General features: G+C 42.6%; 1 protein-coding gene across 5 annotated transcripts in view; it reads right to left on the bottom strand.

Annotated features, from left to right (window-relative positions):
• The window catches only part of Znf280d (zinc finger protein 280D), a 78821-nt gene extending 66414 nt beyond the window's left edge, over positions 1–12407 (bottom strand). For 3 of the 5 annotated variants that reach the window (XM_057767235.1, XM_057767241.1, XM_057767242.1), the window contains exon 1: positions 12272–12407. The gene's annotated coding sequence lies outside the window, so the exon portion shown is untranslated. Of the gene's footprint in view, positions 1–1094; positions 1178–4877; positions 4986–12271 lie in introns of all 5 variants that reach the window. The other 2 variants (XM_057767237.1, XM_057767236.1) reach the window with 2 other exon arrangements.
• Between the last annotated feature and the right edge of the window lie 5392 nt (positions 12408–17799).

The following is a 17799-nucleotide window of genomic DNA, read 5'->3' as shown; positions in this document are numbered from 1 at the left end:
GCTGTGCATGAACTTACTGATACTTTAGCATCTGTGGGCCCATGGCCACTCAGGCTACCAATAAAGACTTCAGAGTCAGATGTAGGGGTGAAAACCTGCTAAATCAGAGAAGCTGAGAAGCAACCAGCTACGCATGCTCTTGGGCCGGAAAAATAGCAAGAGACACGTCTCTTCACTCATTCCCAACAACTAAAGGAACATTGGACGGTGGTGGTACAAGCCTTTAATTCCAGCACTTGACAGAGGAAAGTGTATCTCTGTGAGTTCGAGGCCAGCATGGTCTACAGAGTGAATTCCAGGAAACCTGGGCTGTTTCAGAGAAACTCTGTCTCAAAAAAATAATAACAACAACAAATCACAATTATACTATCTGCTGTGGAATATTATTTTAACTAAGCAAAAATATATTACATTCATTTATGCTATATTTGAAAAAAATAATAACGAATCACAATTATACATTCTGTTGTGGAATATTACTTTAACTAGGCAAAAATATATTACATTCATTTATGCTGTATTTGAAAAAAAATAATAACAACGAATCACAATTATACATTCTAGGCAAAAATATATTACATTCGTTTATGCTGCATTTGTTTAACGATGTAAAAATGTGTTGCTTTGCCTGCCAAAGGCACCTGACTGGCCCAATATAAAGCTTGAATGGCCAATAGCTAAGCAGTAGAGGGCTAGGCAGGGCTGGCAGGCAGAGAGAAGAAGTAAGAGGAACCTAAAACGAGGAGAACAAGAGAATGAAAAGAGAAATTCTCAGACCCAGTCAAGCAGCCACTAGCCAGTCAGACACGGAATAGGACATACAGAATGAAAGAAAGGTAGAAAGTCCTGACACAAAATGTAAACAAAGAGAAACAGGTTAAGTTATAAGAGCTAGTGAAACAAGCCTAAGCTAAGGCTAAGCATTCATAATTAATAATAAGTCTCGTGTCATGAGTTGGGGACTGGTTGGGAGCCCAAAAGAAAGTATGCTACAACTATAAGACTCATATAATTCTATTAAGTGGTTATATGAATTCCATGAAATATGCTTCACAATTTAGGAGTGAAGGCATTTATTTCAATGAATAAGTCACCTGAAAGAGAAACAGAATATCCCGCAGAGGCATCAGCTTGGATTTTACAGCTCTAAAAGTTTTCTTGCCTCTTCAAGTTGCTTCTGAAATAACCAGAAAAAGATTACTCTACTTCAGCTACAGAGTCAGGCACAGATTTCATGCTCATGTTGAAAAAATGAATTCCAAGTAACTGATTTAGTGAGGATCCTTCAGAGGCATAATGGTTTGGTGCAGAAAGGGGCTTGGAGCAAATCTACAATCTTCAACTCGATCCCTGGAATCCACATGGCCAAAGAAAAGAACTGACTCATGCAAGTTGTCTTCCTACTTCCACAACATGTGTGTACAGGCAGACAGGCAGGCACACGCGAACACACACACACACAAAAGGGAGGGAGGGAGGGAGGGAGGGAGGGAGGGAGGGAGGGAGGGAGGGAGGGAGGGAGAGAAGAAAAGGGTAAAAAAGGTTAAGACTTCAAAATAAACCTAACCTTTTGTAGATAAAAATAATTATAATGTCTATTTTATTAATTTTTCAGCTTTTACATAAATAAGATTAAACTATGCCTTAAAAGTTTTTGTTAGAAGTCAATGGAAAATTTAAATACACATAATTTCTTATTAATGTTTGGCAATTTATGAACTTCTGGATTAGAGATACAGCTCAGGGGTAGAATGGTGGCCTAACAGGCAGAGGGGAGTAAATTCAATCAAACCAAAAAAAACTAAATCTCTTAATTATGAAAAATTACCAAACACTGAGTTATGAAAAATGTGATTTACTGTGGCTGAGAGTAAAGCGGGAAGAGTGCTTGCTAAGCATATTTCACACCTTGTGCTGGATCTCCTACATCCTCCTTCCTTCTCAGCTTTTAACAGTAAGGTAAACTCTGAAATCAGTTCACTTTAATACAGTTTTGTACTATCAAGGTGCCTCAGAAAGCAGAGTGCTTGCTATGTAATACTGGCAGCATGAGTTAAAACCCTAGAGGCCATATAAAGGTAGAAAGAGAGAACTGACTCTGCAAGTATATACATGCCATGGCATGCAGGCACACATGGTACACACACAAACAACAAATAAAAAAGAATGTCATAGTTATAATTTTTAAACAAACCAAAAACACCAAATGTAATTTTAAAAAAGTATACATTTGGAGATCTTAGCAGCGATAAGCAAACAGAAAAGAGGAAAAGTTGGGACTCAGTCCTTACAAAACTATAATTATAATCCACTTACCTCTGTCAAGTGCTAGGATGAAAAGGCATGTGCCACCACCGCCTGGCCATGATTGTAATATACCATTACTTGGGAGGTTGAGGAAGAGGGATTTTAAATTCAGTGCCAAGCCTGAGCTACAGAGGAAGGCCTTGTCTCAATCATTATCATCTTTGGGTAAACTATACAATTTCATTCTTTTGTTTGGTTGGTTTTTGGTTTTTGGAGATAGGTTTCTCAGTGTAATCTTGGCTGTAATGGAACTTATGTAGACTAGGCTGGCCTAAAACTCAGAGATCTGTCTGCCTGCCTCTGCCTCACAAGTGCTTGAACTAAATGTGTGTGCCACCACCACCCAGCTACAAATTTATTCTTAATGTCAAGTTTTAACACAACTACTTACTTCCATTCATTATATTTTTACTACAGATTATCGTTGTAATTTGTAGTCATAAAATAATTATAATCATTATACAATTATAGTTACCCTAATTAAAAAATTATTTCATCTAATGCTCAAACCATATCATTGTGAAAAGTGAGTTATAGAGGAAGGTAAGTACTTTATAGAAATACAACTAAGTGATGATGGGAGGAGATTCAAAGGTTGGGGAGATTGTTCGGCAGTTAAGGTACTTGTCTTGCAATCGAGACCTGAATTCCAGTCCCCAGAACCCACACCAGTAGTTCCTGAGAAAACTGACCAATGGAGTACTAGACTAGCTTATCAGTGAGCTCTTGGTTTGGTTGGGAGATTCTTCCTCAGAAAATAAAGTAGATGAGCAATCTAGAAGATTCCCAACATCAACCTTAGACCTACACACGAGTGCACATGGAACTCCCCCCCCCACACACACACACAACACACACAAATATATGAAATTCAAGCACATTCATTTCAAAGGCCAAAGATTTCAGAAACAGCACTATTTCAATATTCATGAGAAATAAAAGACAAAAATTACAGGGAGGAGGCAGATTTCATTGTAACATAGCAATTAAAAGGTTTCAAAAGATGAATTCTAAAGAACACATATCACCAAATGGAAAAATATGGAAAATTTCAACCATTATGAAATTGACAATGTCCACTTTCAAGATAAGATCCCCTCATGGTCCATGCCAATTCTAATCTAGTACAGGAATATAATTTTTTGCCTAAACTGACAAATAAGGAAGGATCTTTCATTTGATCACTTTTAAAATGCCATACTTAGGACTTAAACATTTGGTTATCAAGCTATTACTTTCAGTTTTTTTCTAGAAGCTTCTAGGTAAAACATAATGAATGAATAAGTAGAGTTGAAATCCAACTATACCTAAATCTATTGAAAACAAGCAAATTCCTGGTGAAGAGGAAAAAAGATAATTCATAATCTCAAGTAAGCAATACATATTTCATTTTAGCAAAGCTGTGATAGTTTAAAGTACAACTCTCAAAAGATACAGATATAGAACACAGAATTTCTCCATCAGGCATATGGCTAGGGTTAATGGCTTTATTAAATACTGTTCAGAGTATTAGCTTCCTAGGTCTTGTTCCAAGTTCCACTCAGGAGTTGGAAGTAGGGTTTTGAGTAGAACTGTTAGCTGTTAAGCCCTTAGAATGACACCATCAGATCCTTCCTTTGCTTCTCTACTGCTACCCATTCCCCTTTTTCGTTAAGTGCAAGACCCTTCTAAGGGCTGTGACCCTTTTTGAACCTGAATCACTCTAAAGAAACTACTCTAGCAGCAATAATCAAGGTCTCAATGCTGCTGAAGCCACATCTGTTTCATGTCCAGACTTGCTGCAGCCATGACTATGTAATCTACTCTAGAGTTAGAATTTCCCACTGCAGAAAAGAGAAAACTTGGTGAGCTTTTGAAGACCTTGCTCATTCTGCAGTTATCATTTGGGATGGGAGATGTACTACTCCTGTGATTCAATAAAATTAAAAAAAAGTCTATCATTGGTGATGCAGGAATCTTCTGTTTTGAGTTGATTTCATTGGTTAATTAATAAAGAAATTGCTTGGCCTGATAGGTTAGAACATAGGTGGGTGGAGTAAACAGAACAGAATGCTGGGAGGAAGTGAGTTCAGACGCCTTGCCTCTCCTCTCCAGGGCAGAGGCAATGAAGCTCCCACCCAAGATGGACGTAGGCTAGAATCTCCCTGGGAAGTTACCACCCTATAGTGCTACACACATTAATAGAAATGGGCCAAGCAGTGTTTAAATGAATACAGTTTGTGTGCTGTTATTTAGGGTATAAAGCTAGCCGGTGGCCGGGAGCTGGGAGGCGGGAAGCAGCCCGCAGCTCCTACTACACATTGGTGCACCAAGAGGCTTTGTGCCTGGTGGAACTGGCATCCATGCACATGCAAGACTGTATTTGATGAAATTACAATCTGAGCACAAACATGTAACTATATAAGCGGCTTTTTCTAACAATATAAGCAGGCTATGTTTTAGTTTGACAGGCTGGTCTGGTCTGGTCTGGGAGATGTCTACTCCAGTGTTCTAACATTAGACCCAAAGCCTTTTTTTTTTTTTTTTTTTTTAATCAAGAGTAGATCAGGTCAGCACATGGTAGCACACACCTTTAATCCCAGCACTCAGGAGGCAAAAGTTGGTGGATCTCTATGAGCCAGTTCAAGACCAGCTAGGTCTGTCTTCAGGACAGCCAGGACTATACAGGGAAACCCTGCCTGGAAAAAACAAAATAAAACTTCTTTATAAAGGAACTTCTTTACAACAACAGGAAATCCCTCTGTATCAACTAATAAATAAATAAATAAATAATCTTGCTTGATCTAGGCTATAAGCCATTTGTTCTTTATTGCTACTCATCAGCCAGAATTGAACTGAGCAAGGCAGCCCAGCTACAATCCTTTCTACTGTACACTACACTGCTAAAAGTAACCACCTGAAGACTCCCCAAAACTCTGTAGCTATTTTGCGAACTCCATTTCTAGAAAATAGTGCACTCAACTCTCAATCATTTACTCCTTTGAACCCTTTACAGATTCTCCATATCTTTTCCCCCTTAAAGCATGTAGAAATGGGTTTTCTGTAGCATTTGAGACCTCAGACTGATACCCAAAAGACAGTCAATAAATTCCATAGCTTCAGCTGTAGAATTATCAAGTATGAGCCTCTAGCCCTGTCATCTCGCCTGTGGTTTAGTCCCTACTGAAAACTGTCATCTGGATTTTATTTATTTATTTGAGACAGGGTTTCTTTGTGTAGTTCTGGCTGTCAGGGAACTTACTCTGTAGACCATGCTGGTCTTAAACTCAGATCTACTTGCCTCTGCCTACCTAAAGTGCTGGGATTAAAGGGATATGCTACTACCTTCCCATTTGCCATCTGGATATTTAAATTCACCTGAATTCTGTTTTTCTCAATCCTTCCCTCATAATTGAGGTTTGAAGTCTACTATGTATTATTCATTCACAATAATCAAATAAGTGGTAACGGCTCCAATGTTCAACTGTTGGATTTTTAAAACTGTGGTGTTCCATACAATCTATTATCACTCAGCAATTCTTTAAAAAAGTACTGGTATATGTTACATGAAACATTGAAAACATGTTAAATAATGAAACAATTCCTAAGAGAATATATTGCTATATGCACAGATCAGTGCATCACTCAACCCTCATTAGAGAAGCTTCTTGTAGTAGATGATAATTAACAAACCCATAACTGACACTGTGTAGGATGAGACTTTTGAAACAGTCAGCCCTCAATAGGATATCTTTATCACAACTCTCCCCTCAAGGCTCACGGATCTATGTAGAAGAGGAAATGAGGCAGAAAGACTGTAAAAGGCAAAGACTATGTCAGGAAACAGCATTTTCCAGAAACAATTTGCGCAAGATCTGCACACACTCAAGCCCAACAAAATCCCAGCTTGGAGAAGGAGAAATAAAGACTGAGTTCTGCCTGAACCAAGAAACCATTTGCAATTGATAGCTGCTAGGAGAAAATCAGTTTTCATCAATGGAGTGACACTGAGTATATCAACACCCCTGGGCAGACCCCATAATCAGCAGTTAACCAACAAAAATCAGACTCCATGTGGGTTTTTTTTAAGTAATTTTTGTTTTGTTTTTTCCCTAAGAGAAAGAACATGAAGGTGGTTGGGTAGGGTCGTGGTGAAGAATCTAGGAGAAGTTGGAGGAGGGAAAGAATATGATCAAAATATAGTATACGGAATTCTGAAAGTCTCTTATGCCTATCTAGTCAATTTATTTAGTTTATTTTTTGAGACAGAGTTTCTCTGTGTAGACCTGGCTGTTCTCAAACTCAGAGATCCACCTGCCTGAGTGTTGGGATTAAAGGTGTGCACCATCGCCACTCAGCATCTACTTGTCAATCTTACAGCTGTCCTTCAAAATCTGTATTCACTCAGCCATTTTCAAGTGCTTAGAATTTTTATATCAAAGGTAAACAGATTTACTTTCTAAGATTCACTTTATACTTTGTCTCTTGACATACAGATCACACTGTGTGGATTTCAGTCATTTAGTACAGAATCTCAACCGGTATCAAACATGGAGAACTTTACACCAACCCAGGCACAGCTGGGCTGTCTTACTGCTAAAGTTTCCAGTGTGCAGTGAGTAGTAGACCAGAACACACACTCCAAGGGACCAGACTTTCAAAAGTGACTTATACTACTAGAATACTAGACTGTTCAGATGAAATGAAGAAAACCCAGCCTCACAAAAAGACGGAGGGCATGACAGTTAATCTTCACTGTCAGTTTGAGTGGATTCAAAATCTCCAAGTGTGTCTGGTGTCTGACAGGACCAGCGGAGTAGGGAAGACCTATCCAAGATGTGAGTGGCAACATTCCAGGCAAGCGAACTTGAATAAAGCATAGTCAATTTCCTAGCCTGCCATGAAGTGAAATGTTGTGTGCTCTACACTCCCTCGGCCATGAAGGACTCAACACTCTGAAATCATAAGCCAAAATAAACCTTTCCTTTCTTGTAGAGTATTTGGTTATAGCTACACAGAACTACAAGTAGTAAAGGAACAAAGTCAATTCCTTCCAAGTGCCTCAAGCTTCAGAATCCCTAGCACTCCTTGTTCCATGTAAACACAAGTCACAGACTTTGTGAGGGGGTTGGGGGCTAAATTTACTATAGTGGTCAAAAATCCAAGGAATTGAAACAATAATGTTGTAAAACATTAGAAGAATACATAGATTTAATTAATTCTCAAAAAACAAAGACAACCAAGTGGTAAAAGCAACACTCTACTATTATAGGTGTAAAACCATAGTGTGAGTGATTAAGTGTATATCCAAAATCATTTGTGTTCATCACTATAAGTTAAGTCAAAGTACAGTATTGTTTAAACTAAAAATGACTTTAAAATATTTTGGCTTAGTCTCATTAATCAAAAAGCCTAAATATAACATCTTGAGTCTAAGACTTCAGTTTATCATCTTTCACTACAGAAGACTTTTGACAGTAAAGTCCATTTATCTTCAGAGGTAAATGAAGGGAAGGAAGTACTGCTAACAAGAAAAATATTTTGGAACACATCTCAAGAACAACTTTCTAATACTGCTTGAATTTGTTAGAGATGTAACAAATTAGAAAAAAAAAGCTAACATAGAAGGTCAGACAGACAGGTTTAAGTCATGCATTAGAGAGGTAGAACTCTGTACAATTAACTACTAATCATCCCCACACTATAAGTGTCCATAGAACACTTTAAATTTTTTCTCCTTCTTCAAGTATTTCAATTCATGACTTTTGTTGTTTCCTAGAGATGTTCAAACAAGAAGGGGAAATTTGCTGACTGATTTAAAATAAAATTTATTGCATTTGTTTGTGTATGCACATGCATCACAACATACACAGAGGTCAGAAGACAACATACAGGGTCAGATCTCTCCTTCCACCATGTCAGTCCAGGGAATCAAACTAACATCAACAGGCCTGGCAGCAAATACTTTTACCCACTGAGCCGTCTCCCCAGGCTTTACTAATCTTAAATAGAATCAAACTCACTCTATCTTACATTGTTCTACAGAAGTATCTTTTTACATATTAAAGTACATTGTGGGAACTTAACTGATTTGTATTTTTCCTACATCTTGAAATCTTTTTGCTACTTCCACCATTCTAGGTTACCACTGCTCAATCTTAACTATGCTAAAAACAAAACAAAAATTGAAGAATAATTCAACTGCCTAGAAAAAGGACAAGCCAGGCAGTGGTGCCACACGCCTTTAATCCCAGCACTCGTGAGGCAGAGGCAGGTGGAACACTGGAAGTTTGAGGTCAGCCTGGTCTACAGAACTACTTCCATGACAGGGAGGGCTGTTAAATAGACAAACACTGTCTCAAAAAAACAAAACAAAATGAACAACAACAACAAAAAGTATTAGAAAAGACACAAGAGTGAACTAAATCTGATTAATGCAAGATCTTTCACTTTTTTTTTCAGTTTTCTTATCGGTTTTCACAAAATATTATATTGTTTCTCTTCTCAGTAGGTATAGAAGACTGACTTGATGATCATCCTTGTAGTCAGTGTCTGAGAACACAAACTTTTCTGCTAGTCATACACAGACTCAGTACCTAAAGGCCTGCAAATTAAACTTAACGAAAAATTAGGAAAAGGTACACAAACTTCATGCTCAAGAATTCACAGAAGATTGAAACTCACAGAAATGGCTAGATTTGGAGAATTATTTATCATCTTAACAGAGAAGTTTAGGATCTGAGCAAGAATAAATCACTGGGAAGCTGGATAAGGTATCACATGTCTCAAATTTCAGAACTCAGGAAGCAAGGTCATCTTGGGACATACTACCAGTACCAGGCCAGCCTGAGCTACATAAGACTCTGCCAAACAAAATAAAAAACTAAAAACAAAAAAACTGGAAAGAGACTAACAAAGAAAAAAGCTATTTTAGCAAGGTATGTTTTTGCAAACTAACCTCCTTCAGATATAGGAAATTTAAGTCCTGCCCTTAGCCAAAGAGAGCAGAATTCTTCATGCATCTTTTCATTCTCAATTGCCTTTTAATTCAAAATACTCTTTACACCAAAGTGACATTATTTTGTGATAGTATGTCCTGATCCTCATCTGTTGTTAGTTTTCACTGAATGTGGTTAAAATTTCTGGTTTACTACTCTTTGCCTATATAATGTGAAAAAATTGACAATTCACAATGAGATAAACCAGAAGAATGAAAAGAGAGCAGCAACACAGACTCTGACTGTGATACGTAAGTGTACCATATAAAGGAAATCTTGGAGGCTTCCTAAGAGGTACCCAAGACAGACTTTCTCAAACTTAACAGTCAATAAATAAGTAATATTTGTTTTAAGAAAGAGAGAATATGCCAGGCAGTGGTAGTGCACAGTTTTAATCCCAGCACTCAGGAGGCAGCAGCAGATGGATCTCTGGTCTACAGGGTGAGTTCCAAGACAGCCACAGCTGTTGCAAAGAAACCCCCATTTCAAATAAACAAACAACAATGTGTAGTTATAATTTTTCTATTGAATAAATACAACAGGTATGCTAAATACTTATTGTATTACTCTTTTCTACTTTTAGTCTTTCGAGGCAGTGTTTCTCTGTGTAGCTTTGGTGCCTGTCCCAGAATTCCCTCAGTAAACCAGGTTGGCCTTGAATTCACAGGGATCCCTCCAACTCTGCTAGGATAAAAGGTGTGCTCCACCACCATCTAGTTTACTCTTCTCAACTAAAAAAGGTAATGTTGAGAAGAAAAACACTCAGCTGAAGGAGTGCATACTAGGCTTAACTAGAGAGAAGTGAGATACTAAGATTTATAGTTCTCCCACAGCAAGCTACCTTAGATCTAACTCACTGTGGCTCACTATTGCTACACAGCTCCAAACTTTCCAAGGCAAAATGTTTTCCAACTATTCTCTTTACCTCTTACAGGGTAGAAACAATTCCAAGGGTTTTTGTTTGAGGCAAGGTCTCACTACGCCACCCTGTTGGCCTAATCACACAGGAAGATCCACTTGCCTCTGCCTCCCAAAACACCACACTTGGCCAATTCCAAGTTTCTTAAATTGAGCACATTCTACTCTCCAAAACTGTTCCTCTTCTTCTAATTCTTCTCATTTCTAGAGAATGTCTCCCTCTAAATACCAGACAGATGCTGGTAAATTCATACTAAGCACTAAAACCAAGCAAACTGCAAAAGGAGGTTTCAAAAGTCAACATCTGAACTAGAGACCAAAGCTATGATTACTAAGTCGTCTCGCACTTTATGATATGGACTACATATCTGCATGATTTGTAAAATAGTGGAAAAATATGCAATACATACAAATAGTCTTATTTTTCTTTGGTGTGACCATGGTAATGTGCTATAATATAGAGGGAAACGGCCTCTATCTTTTATTTACCGATGTACATATCCAGTACTTAGGGGAGAGCTGTCACATCTGCAACAAACACGTTCAGCAGGCTGAGACAAAGCAAATGTGGCAACATGTTTACAAAATCTCACCCTCGGTAGACATCTGGATGCGCCATACTCAAGTTTCCAATATGAACAAAAAACCTGACCACTAATAACATCCCAAGGAAACATGATCTCAAAAATTAAAAATGTAAGAGTATGGAAAATTGAAGGCTATTCCTTTAATATGGAGGCCTAGGCCTCCTTCCTGCTCTCAGCCATCTCACTTTAATGAAAATGGGACACACAATGGCGAGGTGAGTGCTGAATGCGGAGTCAGAACACGCCAGGCTCTGTAATCGGCCCGGGAGCCCAGGGTTCTCACTGAAGCCATCTCTGAGGCCGACCCTCCAAACAGCCCTCCCCTTTGGAAAGGGGCCCAAAGGAATACATTAAGTGACATCAGTGACAGATACAAATACAAAAATAAAATAAAAAAATTACAACAGCGTTAGTGTGGATGTAGGACAATCAAAAGCACAAGGTCCTCAAACCCAAGCCTTCGCCGTCATATTATTTACATCCAAATAGCCAGAGTTGGTTGAGTCACCTCCCAGAGCAGGAGACCTTACAAATGCCCAAGGGGGGCTTTTGGACTTCCTCCTCCCCTCGGGTGATTATGTTTAAGGGCACTAAAAGACGTCCAATGATTCAGACGACTCCGTCCAAATTTGGAAACAACAAAGCCGAGTATCTAACTATGGAAGACTGAATAGAAAAACAGATCTTCGCCAAGCCAAAGGCCTCCATGCTGGCAGCAGGTTGCCGTCCATTTTTCTCTCTAGAACGCTTCCTAAGGCTTTTCCAACGGCAGGTGAGTCGTGAGAGCATCGCTTGAGCAACCTAAAACCTCAAAGGGCGAGCACTCGCTCGTGGTTTACTAAGGTCTGCAAAGCTCGCTGGAAAATCTGTCCCACTCGGACTCGCTTCTGCTCAAAGCCCTTCTCGTGCAGACAATAACGGGACTCGTATGACAGAGTGGGGACATCCCTTTGACAAGAGAGAAGGCTGTGAGCCTGCAAAGGAGCGGCCGTCTAGCAAAGGCAGGGCCTCTGGGGCTGTTACAGCGGACGCCATTGGGGTTCGGCTCTTGCTTGAAGAGTAGAGTGGGTTTGTGTTGTGAGGAGGTCGGGTCTCCGCCACACACCCGCGGACAGGGTACAAAGGACCGAGGGGGAGTCGCCTCCTGAGAGCGAAGCCCGGCCGAGGAGAGCGCGACGCTCGGGCGGGCCTGCGCTGCCGTGTGGCGGCGAGCCGAGGCGAAGGCCGGGCGGCCTGGACCGTGGGGGCCGCCGCTCTGCCGTCCACCTCGCCTCGTCGCGCCGGGATCCCTCCCGCGCCAGGCCCGGCAAGATGGCGGGCCAGTCACACGCGCAGCCGGCCCGTGCCCGGCCCGGGCGCTCCTGCCGACGCGCCGCGGCCCGAGACCCCCACCCTGCGCCCCCGGAGTGCGGCGGCGCGGCCGCGCGGGAGGGCCTTCGCGGGCGGGCGGGCGGGCGGCCGCGCGGGGCGGGGGGCGCTTACCGTGAGCGGAGCGGCTCGGCCTGACTGGAGCCCTGAGGAGGAGGAGAAAGAGGAGGAGGCGAGGGAGGAGCGCGGGCCGTGCGCCGCAACCGCCGCGGCTCCCATCGCGGAGCGGGCTGCCGAGCACCGCGATGGGGGAGGGGGCGTCGCGAGCCGCGGCGCGCTGCCTCATGGGTAGGCTCCGAGTCGGCCTCACGCGTCCGCGCTCCTCGTCTTCCCGCCAACGCGGGAGGCGAGCACGGGCATGTGCGTCGCGTCGTGGGCCCTCGAAGGCCACGGGCCGGCTGTGCCCAGGCAGCCAGCCCGAGAGGCCGCTCGGGGACGGGGCTGAGGTAGGCCGTGGTGCCCTTGGGCCACCTCAGGCCTGGGAAACCCGTGGGTACTCAGCCGTGGGTTCCGGGCTCCCGAAAGCGTGAACCTGAGAGGAAGAGGAATTCGGTTTCCATGATGTTACCAGATTTTTTTTTTTTAGCATAACTCTTTTGTTTGGATATCTCTTACATTCCTTCCGTCTAAATAGTAGCCTGTAATTGGAGAAGGAAAGAAAAATAGCCAATGCAGTTATGAGAACACTTTGTAAGTCAGATCTGAAAAGAAACTGCCTCGCGATTGTCAGAAACGTAGATCGACGTTTGGGTGTTTTCACGATGTCAGTTTTTTTAAATAACGATAAATTCACGAGGGATGAAGAGATGCTCAGGGATTAAAATCCTTGTTGTGGCTCTTCCAGAGGGCCCAGGTTGGGGGTCTCAGCACCGGCATGGCTGCTCACAAGGGCTTCAAACTCCAGTTCCGGAGGATCTGCCTCCCTCTTCTGGCCTAAGTAGGCACCAGGCACTAAAGTGACGCACAGACAATTATGCAGGCAAAACACATAAATATAAAAATCAATTCAAATACTATGAGACTTTCATTAGTTACTTTCTACTAAGTAGCCTATATTACCATAGATAGCGATCTGTTGGCATTTACAACTTCTTTTATAACAATATATTTCACACATGAAGGCTACAAAAGGTTTAGAGGCCACAAAAGATTTTAAAGGAGACAAGAGCGGAAAGCCGGTATCTATGCAAAGTGAGTCGCTGCAGGTGGTAAGGAAAGGTGTCCAGAAACCCAGCAGGAGGCCCACAGAGCTGGGGAAGCAGAGCGGGTCCACCGAGGCAAAGAAGGAAGCAAGGAACTTCCTGCAAGTAGGCCGAATGCAGCAGGAGAAAATAGTTATGAACAGTTAGGAGTTGCCCGCCTGGCACACCAAGCTGTCAGTGGACAGGTGGACAATCCAGTCCCGATCTCAGTGTTAGGTACCTGTATTCATCAAGGTTCCCTAGAGTAACAGAAATTATAGAGCGAATCTCTCTATGTGCAAAAAAAAGGGATTTTATAGAATGGCTGTGGACACAAAGGTCAAGATTCCAGGCCGTGTGGTTCAGCTGCTTTGTAGTATGCCCTGGAATTCCGAAGAAGCAGGCTGTAATGCAGTGAGGGAATGGGATTGCTGGAAGGTGAGGGCAAGCAGACAGAGAGCAAAAGCTTTTTTCTTCCCTGTCCTTAGTGTAGGCTTCCAGCAGAACGTGCGCTCAGGGTAGAGATGGGGTTTCCCACCTCAAATGGTCAGGATTAAAGGTGTGTCTTCCCATCTCAAAGATAAAGATTACAAGTGGATCTTCCTACTTCAGATTAAGCAAAAGGTGTGTCCTCCATTTCTGCACTTTAGTTAACTCCAGTCGTAGTCAGGTGGACAACCAAGGTAAGAACCAGCACCGTGCCCCTCCTTTTATGATTCAGGTGAGACTGTTGCTGCCTATTGACCTGGTGTGTTCTATAAATTCTCAGGACTGCTATTTTTTATTGACTTTTAATTGCTCATCTGCCCACACGTTCTTAATCCAATTTATAGGACCTGCCTTTTTGGGGTTTTGTTTTTGGTTTGATTGGTTTTTCAAGTCGGGGTTTCTCTGTGTATCTCTAGCTGTCGTGGAACTCACTCTGGCCTCAAACTCAAGAGTTCCTCCTGCCCCTGCCTCCTAAGTGCTGGGCTTAAAGGTGTGCCCTCCCACCACCCAGCTATGGAGATGCCTTTTTATTTGCATGTACCAATTATCCTTCCACCACAGCGGGGCAGTGGTAGGGCACACCTTTAATCCCAGCATTTGGGAGACAGGCTAGGGATGTCTGAGTTGGAGGTCAACATGATCTAAAGACTGAGTTCAGGGCATGGAGAGGTGGCTCAGCGGTTAAGAGCAAGCACTTGTTGCTCTTCTTAGAGACCCAGGGTTCAATTCCCAGCACTCACATGACAGCTCACAACTGTCTAACTCCAAGTCCATGGAATCCAACTCTCACACACAGTCATATATGCAGACAAAACACCAATGCACATGAAATAAAAATACTAAAAAAAGAGACAAACAAAAAAGATCCCTGAGTTCACTCTGTCTAAATATGGCAGCCAGGGCTACACAGAGAAACTGTTAGCATTCACCCATTATGCTGGCCTGCATCCTATTACCTGGCACTCAGGCAGTATCCTAGCCAGCCCAGGGTCCTACAACTGCTAAGTCACTATGGAGTCTTGCGCATGCGCTATGCCCCCTTCCTCCCCTCTTTCCCTGCAGCTCCTCTTGCGCCTGCTCCCGCATCCCCCCTAGTCTGTCTCTGTCTCTCTCTCTCTCTCCCTCTCCTCTACCTCTTTCCCCCTTCTACCTCACCTGTCTCCAGAGATCAGTCTCTCCCCTCCCCTGCCCCCTTTTCCATCCCTTTCCTAATAAAAACTCTTCCACGTGAGCTCTGTCGCTTGATGACATCTCTTTCTCCAGTCCTTTTTTAAATTATAACAAACCCTGTCTCAAAAAACCTTAATAAATAATAAGTTAAAAATATCGGTCAGCCTCCCAGTGTCTATCAATATGTACAAATAAAACGTCGTGTCATTCTGCTGCTGCATTCGTACTCAAGACGGAGCCAGTCAGGGCCGGTACAACGGGATCAGAACTGCAATTTTCCTGGATGATCAATGACATTAGTGGCCTAAGGTTCACGCTTGAACATACATTCTTGGCTCCCACGTATTCAGGTGGAAGTTCCATCCCAAGCCCCCTCCCCTGGGAGTTGCCTCAGTCCAGACTCCACCTCCGAGAAAGCCCGCCAAACGATTAGCCCTCCCCCCAGAAGCTCAAGACCACTCCCACAGGGTATTTAAATTGAACTCCATCGAAAAAGAAACGCTTATTTTTCTGGTCTTTTTTCCTGGCTCCTCTGGGGATGGAAGCATTGTTATCCATTAAATCTGGACTTTTACTGATTTGGTTAGACTGGGTCTGACTTGAATTATTGTGTCGGTAGAGAGGTTTATCAGGGTGCAGACACTTCACCACACCTCTCAAACACCAGATCTTGCAAACCTATCTTCCTAGGTTAGCTTTCTTCTCCAGCTCCAAACTTTTGGCTAGTATTCCTCATTCCTGTAGCCAATATGATGATTACCTTCCCAGATTAACCTTCCCAGGAAACTTTCAAATAATTTTGATTACTGCATCCTTAAAATTTCTTCTTGGCTTCCAGTGGCAGTAACAAGGGGGCACTGGGGATACAGGCGGGTGAAGGTGTGATTTTTCAATTTGCCCCCCGAAAAAAATTCAGTCTGGCCCAGTATAAAACAGAACTTAAGTTTTTTTGGAAGAAAGTTTAGCACACATTCAATCATGGGGGGGGTGTTAAGAGAAAGAGGAGGACTTGGGGGCAAATGGCACTGTTAGTGCACTATTGCAAGGCATGACTTCTCTTTGCGGCGTTTTTTTAAATTACAGCTAGTATTGGAAATAACATAATAACAAGCTCAAGAGACTAGTGGGAAAGCCATTTTTTAACAGATTATGCAGAAGGGATGTTGGTTTAGAGAAAAGGCCAAAAAATGACCACTAGATTACGAATTTGGCAGAAGACAGTGGTTTTTAAAATCCTCCAATCATGAGAAATTCCTGTTCTCTTCTCCAATCCTGAACTTGTTCTTCTTCCAAACTCCCCATCTCATTGGCCCAGGACACAAAACCTTATTCAATGAACAATTTGAAACTTAGACTGTACTTCTTCAGTCCTGGTTCAATTACAGAACTTCCTAATGGAGTTCTTCCATAGTCAGACACACCTATGGAGAGTCCTATTGAAAACGGACTGTAACAATCTATTTCTTACAGTAGTGTGTACTATGAGCCCCACACTCCAATGCCAGGGAAAAAGGGTGTTATTTGAAATTGGGAGGTTAAAAAGAATTCAAGGAGCCGGGCCGTGGTGGCGCACGCCTTTAATCCCAGCACTTGGGAGGCAGAGGCAGGCGGATCTCTGTGAGTTCGAGACCAGCCTGGTCTACAGAGCTAGTTCCAGGACTGGCTCTGAAGTCACAGAGAAACCCTGTCTCGAAAAACCAAAAAAAAAAAAAAAAAAAAAGAATTCAAGGAGTTGCAAGCAGATAAGACAATTTATTGCTGGGTGGTGGTGGGACACACCTTAATTCCAGAACTCAGGAGGCAGAGATTCCTGTTATTCGCCATAGTCCCCTAAAGAACACTGAAGTAACCGGATGGTGGTGGTGGCGGATCTCCATCAGTTCAAGGCCAGCCTGGTCTACACTGCAAGTTCCAGGTCAGGCTCCAAAGCTACCAGAGAATCTAACCCGTCTCAGAAAAACAAATAATAATAAGACAATTAGACAATTTACTTACCAGCACATAGGTCTCTAGGCACGCAGCTACATCAAGCACTCAGGCACACACAAGCACACATGGACAAGCACAGGCAGAGAGAGAGTCTTACACAAAGTCTTACAGGCAGGCTGGTCAAGACAAAGGTCAAGTCGGGCGGTGGTGGCGCACGCCTTTAATCCCAGCACTCGGGAGGCAGAGGCAGGCGGATCTCTGTGAATTCGAGACCAGCCTGGTCTACAAGAGCTAGTTCCAGGACAGGCTCCAAAGCCACAGAGAAACCCTGTCTCGAAAAACCAAAAAAAAAAAAAAAAAAAAAAAAAAGACAAAGGTCAATGCTCAGACATGAAGACAACATTTATACAGAATCACACGCGCACACAAAACGGCATCCTGCCAGGACTAGTTATGACAGATGGCATCCCTTCAGCGCTGTTTACGTCCCATATGCGTCATCTCCTGCTGATTCCCTCCACTAACACCTCACACCCTTGCTACAGTGGAACGCTCGCCATCTTGGCCCACACTGAATATCTACACCAGTTCTGTGTGGTCTAAACCGGACTGGACAGTCCTCTGTTAGTAGCACACAGACAAGAGCAAAAGCCAGGAAAGTCACGATTGAGTGTTTTACAGAAGCCATGTGTATCAGTTTAGTGAAATTGCATCTGGAGAGCTTGCTAAGGAGCCTTTTCTTCTTTGGGCAAGTGAGTTCCTAGGGTGTTTCTGACAGGAGTTGATAGGATCACAGCTTGATAAGGTGACCAGGTCGATCAGGTCACCTGGCTTGTAGGGGAAACTAGAATAGTTTTACTGTAAACAAAGGAT

The sequence above is a fragment of the Chionomys nivalis genome, chromosome 4 (assembly GCF_950005125.1).
Source record: "Chionomys nivalis chromosome 4, mChiNiv1.1, whole genome shotgun sequence".
Classification (NCBI taxonomy): Eukaryota; Metazoa; Chordata; class Mammalia; order Rodentia; family Cricetidae; genus Chionomys; species Chionomys nivalis.
The sequence above is the reverse complement of the archived record's forward strand: the minus strand, read 5'-3'. Positions and strand labels throughout refer to the sequence as shown.